The following is a 10,515-nucleotide window of genomic DNA, read 5'->3' on the forward strand; positions in this document are numbered from 1 at the left end:
CACAATCATAGTCCTTCAAGAATTCAATCCATCGCCTCTGTCTAAGGTTGAGCTCCTTCTGGGTTGGCAAGTGTTTCAGACTTTTGTGGTCCGTGTAAATGTAACACTTTTCTCCATACAAGTAATGCCTCCATATCTTCAGTGTGAAGATAATTGCTGCGAGCTCTAGATCATGGGTAGGGTAGTTCTGTTCATATGGCCTTAGCTGTCTGGAAGCATAAGCGACCACCTTCCCCTCTTGCATCAATACACACCCTAACCCATTATGTGAGGCATCACTATAGACCACAAATGTCACATCCTTTCAGGACATTTGCGTGTTAACTTGGTGCCTCTGTCAACATAGCCTTCAATTTCTCAAAAGCCTGCGACACTTGTCATTCCGGTCAATTCGGACATTCTTGTGTAACAACTTGGTCATTGGGTAGCTATTAGGAAAATCCCTTCACAAATCTCCTATAATACCCAGCATTAGCCCCGAAGCTTGACCTCGGTTGTGTTTCTCAGGGCTTCCATTCCATCAACGCTTCTATTTTCTTGGGATCCTCTAATCCCATCAGTGACACTATGTGTCCAAGGAATGCAATCTCATTCAACCGAAGTCACACTTGGACAACTTAGCATACAACTCCTTTTCTCTCGGGGTTTTGCGAACAATCCTCAAATGCTCATCATGTTCTTCCTGGTCTTGGAATACACCAAAATATCATCAATAAAGACCACTACGAACCGATCTAAGTATGGATGGAAGATACGGTTCATAAGGTCCATGAATGCATTGGTGCATTTGTTAGGCCAAAGGGCATCACGAGAACTCATAATGCCCATACCGGTCTGATTGCGATCTTGGGCACATCTACATCCTTCACCATCAGATGATACTACGATCGAGATCAATCTTAGAAAATACTCCTGCTCCTTCCAAGCGATCAAACAAATCATCAATTCTAAGGCGGAGATATCTCTTCTTCAATCACTTTATTCAATGCCGTGTCGATGCATAGCCTCAAAGTCCCATCCTTCTTTTTCACAAGCCTTTGGAGCTCCCCATGGTGACACATTGGGCGTATGAACCCTTATCAAGCAACTCTTGCAACGAAGTTTTCAACTCCCTCAATTCGATGGGTGCCATCCTATAAGGAGCAATGGAAATGGGTCTTTGTGCGGCGGTGTCTCAATAGCAAATTCAACTTCCCTTTACGGTGGCAAACGGGTAACTCTTCGAAATACCTGCAGGAAGTCTCTCATTGTGGGTATATTACTCGGGTTTGGCTTAGCACGCCTAGTATCCACCACATGTGCTAGGTAGGCTTCACGACCTTTTCTCATCATTCTTCTTGCAGCGGTGAGATGACATTGGACAAGAAATCTGTCCTTTCCCGACAAGCTGTGATCTCATTACCCTCTAAAGTTTTTAGAGAAATTCTCTTCAATTTGCAATCAACTATTGCACGATGGCGTGACAACGGTCCATTCCCAATATCACGTCAAACTCATGGAAGGGCAACTCAATTAGGTCTGCGCTAAGAATTCATACCCCTGAATCCTTAATGGGCAACCCTTGTATACTTTGTTCACTACCACCTTTGTGGCCCAATGGATTAGTGACCGTAATGTCTTGGTCACTCTCTACTACTATCCCTCCCCTACTACGTAAGTTGATGCATGTGTAGGAATGAGATCCTCGGATCCACCAATGCATGCATGTGTAGTGAGAGGACCCAGAACTTCTTCCCAAATGCGGCCTTGAGTTGTTGGAGCTGTCTGGCCCCTTCTCCCTGTTCATCCCATTTTGCTCACTAATTCTATTCTTTTTTTCCACCTATTGCCGCTCACACATATTAAGTGATTCCTTATCAGGCTCCTGAGTCACTCTCCAGGATCTTGATGTTGTCATTTAGTCCCTCTTCAAATCTCTTGCATCTTTCAGCTTCATTAGGGACTATCTCCCTTCCATAACGGCTTAATCGAACAAACTCCTTCTCATATTCGACCCACCGACACCGTCTCTGTCTCGAGTTAATAAACTCTCTTCTTCTCTCTTCCGTATACGGTACCCACATATTTCTTCTTGAATTGAGAGGAAGAAGTACCAAGTTCTGACTTGCTGCACTTCACTTTGGACACGTGTCCCACCACTCATATGCATCGTCTTGCGGCAAAGATATGGCGACTTCGTGTTTTGCTCGAGTGCGATGAAGTTGTTTTAGTACTCTGCTCTGTTCAACCAATTCTACCGCAATGAGTCATCTTCTCTCTTGCCATAGAAGTCCACACTCCAAACTTCTTTAGCCTTTCGGTGTGATTTCTGTGGAGTGGTGGTGGTGGTGGTGGTCTTTGGCATTACCCGGCCATTTGTCTGAAAAAGTCACCATTTGTTGGAACATGGCCATGGGGCTGAAAGGTGCTCTGCTGGCGAGTAGGTTCTCCCCTACCCCCGGGGCTCACTACGGTGGAGCATGACTCTCCACTTCCTCCTCAACTGCCCTCTGAGATGAAGGGTCCATATCCTATTCAAAATAAGAAAAACAAACAGATCTGCATTAGTGTCACCTCGACTCTTACAAATGCAATGCATGGTATGGACTCAATCTAGGACCAGAAACGCCTAAACCGTGCTCTGATACCACTAAATGTGACACCCCTTGCAGTATACGATATACAGAGTAAGTAATACCACACGGTGTACTGGCACACTCTAATATACCTTACTTAATTTGTGTCATGCTTTTGAAGCTAATTTATGAAATATGATTTATTTAAGCCATTTATCAAAATTATTATTTATTTGGGGTTCTGAAAATTTTAAAGAAAATCCGGCGGAGTACCGGCTAAAAATGGAGAAAACAGTTCTTCGGAACCTGTTAAAAACACTTCCAAATAATTTCCAAACAATCCCAACTTCAATTTATCAACAAAATCTCAATATTAAGATCTCAACAACATTTCAATTCCAGTTCTCAATCATCCATCACATGTGATGATCACATATAAATCACAAGTAAACATTTACATTTCCATTCACAAGTACAATTTTCATAATTTACATAAACATCAATATACATTACACAAGTTTAATTACATATGAGAAAAACAAAGTTAAGTTACAAAATGTCAAAATGACACTTAATGTCCTACCAATGCACTGCAGAAGTTGAGGTGACACGGACACTGTGCAGGACTGCAGGATGGACTCACCCGATCTGGTCTACTGGGCTCACGATCTGTATCTCCAGTACCTACGCGTGGCAAAAGCAACGCGCTAAGCAATAATGCTTAGTGGTGCAATAATATAATAAAAGAAAATAGCAAGAAATTAAATATGTAGTGAATGTATATGTTTTATTTGTTTGGTATTTGTATATCATTTACTTTTTCCACTTTTATTCATTTAGTTGCCCCAAGTAACCTACACTAGGCATTGGATGGATAACGGCAAACCGCACCGGTATCTAATACCTCGGGCGTCACACCATCGGTCACATATGCATCACCCGTGTGCAGAGCACTACTAAGTCAGAATAATCTCAGGCACAAGGCCAACTCTCAATGCAAAGTCAGAATGGCTAAAAGCCATGAAATCACAAAATGGCATTTTTTCCATGTGTAGTACTGCTAACTGAACCCTATTGGCATGTCAAACTATCCAAACCAATCATGTTAGGTATACTAGGGCATTTGAAACTTTTAAATTCTTCAATTTGTGCATTTCAAGTTTTGGGGTCACTATTCACCTCTTTGGTCAACAAAAATGTTGACTTTTGGATAGAAAATATGTGTATTAGTTTTAACACCCCAAACATACCACATTTTGTATTTAAAACTTGTTGGAATTGATTGCCATTTCCATTTCTCAACTTAAATCTAAGAGGGCAGAATTTCAGTTTTGGAGACCCAATTTTACTGTTCCATTGGGTCCTGTTGCAGTTAGAATTTGAGGAAATGGTAAACATGAAAGTTGTTCCTTTTTTTGTCTAGTTGAATTTCCTTTTTTGAATCACTCCATTTGAAGTTTTGTAGCTCCAGATATGGTCCAAAAACCACAGCTGGCCGGATTTCCATTCTGCAGAAATTACCATATCTACAGTAACATGATAGTGACTGCCACTGCCATTTGGGTTAGGTTCTGGCCATAATTTGGGGTAGTTTCCTTCATGAAAGTTGTTTGTCTATGTCTTAACTTGGTCCTGTAAAAATTTCAGGTCAATTGACCAAATCTACAGTGAGTTATGGCCAAATGAACAGTTACTGTTTATTTGGTCAATTCTGCAGGGGCTGTTGTAGTGTGTCCGGATTGGGGCCAAGTTTTGGTCCTCTTGCTTTGGTCTTTTGGGCATGGTTTCTTCAGCAAAAATGTGCCATTATAAGCCTAGTTTCATGTCCAATTGGCCAAACATCAATTGGACTAACACAGCCAATGTTATGCCTGTGTAATTGGACTGAAATTTCAGTCCATTTCTGCTGTCCCTAGGCAGCATAGTCATTCACTTCACCATGCTATTTTTCAGTCCATATTACGGTCAAATCTCCTCAAATGGTCATTAATTGACCATTAAAAGGTTCTTTAACAATTGCATAGGCCAAGTTCACATTTTAGTCCAAAAACCCTAGTTCAAAGTCATGATTTATACAATTTACCTTAGTTAGCTACTAATTCACCATTCTTATGTTTATAAACTTCAAACATGGTTTCTAGTTCACTTCAAGCTCATCAAAAACACTCCCTCCTATTCCATAGCTAGGGCAGCCGAAATTCATGTACACATTCACAAGAATTTTGTTCATTTAATTTACATTTTCTCACTAAATTCAAGTTGCTATTCATGAAATGAAGGAGTTTTAAGTATATAGTGCACTAACCTTGAATAGGGCAGATTTTTCTCAACTCTAAACTTCACTTTCCTTCACTTTCTAGGCTGCCAAAAGCTCTCCCAAGATGAGTGGACAACTTTCTATGAAAGGGGTTTAGGGTTTATGGTGGAACAAAGAGGGAAATGGAGCTTGAATGGTGTTTTAATGGTGGTTTAGGGTAAGGGCATGGGTTCGGCTGGTTGGGGAAGAAGAATGGCTGATGGCATTTTTAATTCTTTGATCTTGGTTTGTCTCTTTTATTGGTTAAGTAAATGAATTGCTTGCATATGATTGGTGGAGTTTTTAAATGACCTCATACTATGTCATTATTTGCATTATTTTGCATTTTCTTTTCTTTTCTTTCACTACTCATTTCAAATTTCATTTTTAGTAATGTTTCTTCATATTTTATGTCATATTAATTATTTACTCAACTGGACAAGTCGGCCAAAAATCACCTCTGAAGGCGAAATGACCAAAATGCCCTCCGTTTGGCTTAACGGGTCAAAATTGTCTGTACCGATTGAAAAATTTTTCTAGGTATTTTCTTGGCATTCTAATGCCATGGGAACCTCAATAACCCTTTTCTGGAGTCCCAAAAATTATTTTATAATTTTTCCCCCGGGTCTAGGGCTCCTCGTTGCGAGAACCGCAACTTCCCTCTGGTTACCCATCGCTAGGGCACCGGCTCGTTTAACTTGGTTGTATTTTATTTTTTAAAATTTTTACTAAATTTTTCTTATTAATATTTGAGTTAATTATGGTTCCTGACTTAAGTTTAATTATTTTTCCGGACGTTCTAGCTGTCCGGACCGACACCGGTCACCGGAACAGTAGAATGTACTGAATGATTACCGGGAGGGTGTTACATTCACTTTCTCTCTTTTATTTTTCTTTAATTTTTCTTATATTTTATTTTTATTTATTTCATTATTTTATGTCTATTTATTATCACTGAAGTGTAGTTCCAGACATCTTGACTTATCCGGACCGATATTAGGTCACCGGAGTAGTCGAATGTACAGACTACGTAAAGTGAGGGCGTTACATGACCCAACCTATGGGCCGGACCGGTACTAGGACCTGGGCTAGCCTAAAGCCCCTGAGGCCCATAGTAAGCCTAACTGTTCCTCAGCCCAACTCTAAGGCCTATTTGGGCCCAATTTCAAGAATTCAATCGGACAGAGTCCGTGTCACACTCTACCCCTCTGTAAGGCATAACATGATCCCATAGTATACCTAATGAATTACCAACTTCATCTACTGATAACCCATTAAATACAGTGCAAGGGATTTTAAAACTTTTCTTACTTCTTTTTACAGTGATGAGCACTATTGACAGGTGTTAAAAATTTTTTTAACTGAAGTGAAACCAAATAACACATTTGAAGTATTAATAATTTCTGTAAAAAAAATTTTTGGCAGAGTGTCATCTGTATTTGAATAAAACAGTTCTTCAAAAACCTGTAAAAAGCACTTCAATTATATAATTCCTCAATCCCAAACTTCAATAATTTGTTCAACACAATGAATTTCTCAACATTATCAACTCAGTTCAACAATCAATTTTCCAGTGTTTCCAAAAACTGAGATAAGATAAATATATCACAATATTTTTACAAGCCAAAATAATTTACAATTTTAGTTTACAACTGCTCAAGACCAAGTACAATATATACATACAGTGCACATACATTACAACAAAAACTACATAATATGGTATACTCGATATACCCGGTGAAATCTCAAAATGAGGTACAAGCAACCTACTCTGCTGCTCTGTCCGTCTGTCTACCTACGACAGCAATGAAAAAGCTATCACTGAGTAAAATTTACTCAATGGTGCACAATAACAATTTAAAATGCGGTATGTAAAACTTTTATTAATAATTTACAATCCAAATAATTCACAATTTTTCAAAGCTCATATAACACAAATTTGATTAAACAATTGAATAACACAGTTGTAACACCCCTAAGTTCGGTAGTGCGTTCTGCTGTACCGGTGACCAGTGTTGTCCGGACAGCTAGGATGCTTAGAACTACACTTCAATATGAGTGAGGAGACATAAAATAATGAAATACAAGAAAAGAAAGTACAAGAAAAACAAAGGAAAAATCATAGCAAAGAAATGTAACCGAGTAAGTGAGCCGGGAAACCTAGCGATGGGTGACCGCACCGGAAAGTCACGGCGTGGACCGTTGACTGGCCCTGGACTGCGGGGAACCCTGGAAAACATTTTTAGGACATAAATAGACCCTTTTTGAAGTATAAATATCATTAGAAAGATTAAAGAAAAATTAAATAATTAGTACAAAGAAAAGTGAGAAATCGAAAAACAGACAAAATACGGTGTTACCGAAAAATCGGGAATGCAACCCGAACAGGGGCATTATGGTCATTTGACATCCCGAAGTGTCTTTTGACCTAAATGTCCATTAAAAATAAATAATATTACACTTAGAAAATAAAATGAAAAATTAAATTGGTGGTACCTAAAATAAATAGTGGAAATCATGGGTTAAATGTGGAATAAGTGGGAAGTTAGCTTAAAATATGATTTAATTTTTTAGTGGACCACTAAGGGGATTAATTAAATACATAGTGGGACATGTGTACACTTAAAATGCAGCTGAATAATTCATCTTCCTCATTTGCATTCAACTTGCCGAAATGAAGAACCTTGAAACCTCCATGGACGTGTTGTGTAAAGCTTGATTTCCTCCCTCCATTTCAACTCCAATCCCTTAAGTAGCTTTATGAAAAATGGTCTACACATCACAAGGAAGATATTGATACCAATTTTGAGAAGTTTGGTGAAGGTTTAGCAAGTTATAATTAAAGGTAAGTTTGCATTTTTTAGAATTTCTTTGTTAAAGTTTATGTTCATGTTATGGGTGTTGGTTTGGTGAAGGAAAATTTTGAGTTTGAAGGGTTATTGTTGTTTTCATTTTGGACAGCCATGAGTCACGTTTTTGATGAGATATTTGTGCATATAATTGATGAGAAATGGTGTTGATCATGATGAATTAGTAACCTAGTGAATTATTTCATGTTTATATGGTGATTTATGCACTTGGATGGGAATTGGTAAATTGGATGGCACTTTGATGTTGAAGAATGGTTTGCGGCAGCTTGGGGAAACTTGAGTAATGGTATATATTGAAGGAAGTGTGGGCAGAATATTGACCTAGAAGGTTGATGAGATGTATGTAGATTGATATTGTAAAGTGTATGTAAAATTTGTAATGGTTAGGTGTGTTTGTAATGGTAATTAGAAATTGTAATTGTGAATGATATTTGGTGTGTTGAGGGTAATGGTAATCTGCCCAAAATAATGTTAATGTAAAGTAGATAATGCTTTTGGTAATGTACCAAAACAGATTGGTAGGGTATGGAAGTAAACTTTGCAAGTTAAATATGTGTTTGAAGTGGGGTGTGAAAGGCATAGTGAGGGCAGTGTACATTTTAGCCTATAACCTTAAATGTGTAACCTCAATTGGTATGAGACCAATTTGAGGTGAAACTAGGCACAAAATGTGCCAACTTTCATTGAGAAACCATACTAAAATTCTGCTTGCAAGGTGACCTAAGAAAATGACCAATTCGGATTAGGTGCAATTAGGACCTGAAAAATGACCAATTGGGCAGTAGTGAGTGTTTAGGCCATAACTCACTCAAACCAGGTCCAATTGACCTGAAATTTTAACCAAGAATAGTTAAGACCCATACCTACAAGTCTTATGAAGACACCAAAGCCCAGAAATGACCATAAGCAAGTCAAACAACTTGCACAAGTTCGGGTCCAAAAACTGGCCGAACCAAAGTTGACCAATTTGACCTAAAATTGACCTAAAATGGTACCATTTGACCAGCAATAGTATAATGACCATAACTCGGTCTACTTAACTCGGATTGACCTGAAATTTTGCCCCGCGTGCAATAAGACCTAGATCTACAAGTTTGTAGTTTCGATCGAAAACCGAGGGAACTAGATCGTCCGGTTAGGTCAAACCAGTGTCCCGGAATCTAGCAATTTGCATTAAAATGCACTAAGCAAGGAAATGACTCTGGTAAAACATACCAAACCTAAAACCTTATCGAATGTGACATATTAACGACACTAAAACCTAATTTACCTAAGCATAGCGAGGGTCGGTATATTAGGTGATTAAGTGAAAAATTGAGTTCAGTGCATTATTTACCAAACATTATCGTTAGAGACAATTTAATTTAGTACTGAAACACTTCAAATTGTGTTTCTCAGTTACTAAAGACTCAGGAAAAGAGAAGGAAACACTGAGTCCAGACCAGGGAGACAGTCATCAGAGGTTTGTGCACAACGAATATTTCTTTTGAATTTTTCAATTGAAATAAATATTGACTATTTGTACATTATTGTTTTAAATTGTGGAAATGTCTTTGAATGGGTATTTATTGCTTGAAAAGCATTGTAAATGATTTGAAACTGTGAGAAATTGTTTGAATGATATTGATGGATACTTATTGCTTAAAAGCATTGTAAATGGTTTGAAATTGTGGGAAAATTAGTTTAGTGTGATTTGTGAAAATCGAAGTTAATTATGAATTGTGTTGCCATTTTGTGAATGAAATTATGACTTTGAAAATTTATTGGATTCTCACGAATCATTTGAATAAAATGTTTGGAATTGATTTTGTGTTCACACTTAGCATGACAGTATCGTATCATTCCTTCTCCAATTATGGGGTTGTGATCGTTTATTTCCTTCTCCATTTATGGAGTCGTGATCTTTTATTTTTCCCTCTCTGGTTTACCAGTTGAGGTGATCGGATGAGTATTCATTATATAGCTAGCTCCCCTTCCTCATTGATTTCGATTAGTGAGGTTGTGATTGCTTTGTCGTGGTGTACAATACGGCATTGATCGGAAATTTGTGTCATGGCTTAAGTTGTGAATGAATTGGCAACACTGTATTCTTAAATTATTCGACTAAATTGCGTTATTATGTATTGTGAGATTGTGAAATTGATTTAAACTCTTGTTGACATATACTGTCTATTGAATTCAACCATGATCTGACTTATTGAAAATTATTGTGATATTGACAAATGGAGTTTAAATTCTTGTTGACATTTATTGTCTTGAATTTAACTATGATTTTAAGTATCCACTATTTACATGACTTATGAATTGTGATTTGAAATTGTATTTGGTTAATGTTGTGCACCACTGAGACATTGTCTCGTGATAGCTTTATTGCTCATCACGGTAGAGAGCAGACAGGGGCGTGACTAGGCTGCATATACCTCCAGCGAGAGATTTTTCGGGTATAATGAGTATACCAATATTTTGCATTTTGTACTGTAATGTATGACACTGTATGTACATATTGTTTTTGATTTTGAGCAGTTGTAAATTAAATTGTACCTTGAAGTTGTAAATTAATTATGAGTGTTTTAGATTGTAAAAGTTGTATTATATTTCCTTATCTCAGACTTTGAAAAATTTCTATGGAATTGAGTTGATAAATATTGTGTTGAGAAAAATGTGGAGTTGAGATTTGAAAATATATTGAAGTGCTTTTTACAGGTTTTCTGAAGAACTGTTTTATCCAAAATACAGATGGCACTCTGCCAAAATTTTTACAGAAATTCCAAGTAAACCAAATGAGTTAGTTATT

The sequence above is a fragment of the Hevea brasiliensis genome, chromosome 13 (assembly GCF_030052815.1).
Source record: "Hevea brasiliensis isolate MT/VB/25A 57/8 chromosome 13, ASM3005281v1, whole genome shotgun sequence".
In the NCBI taxonomy this organism is placed as follows: domain Eukaryota; kingdom Viridiplantae; phylum Streptophyta; class Magnoliopsida; order Malpighiales; family Euphorbiaceae; genus Hevea; species Hevea brasiliensis.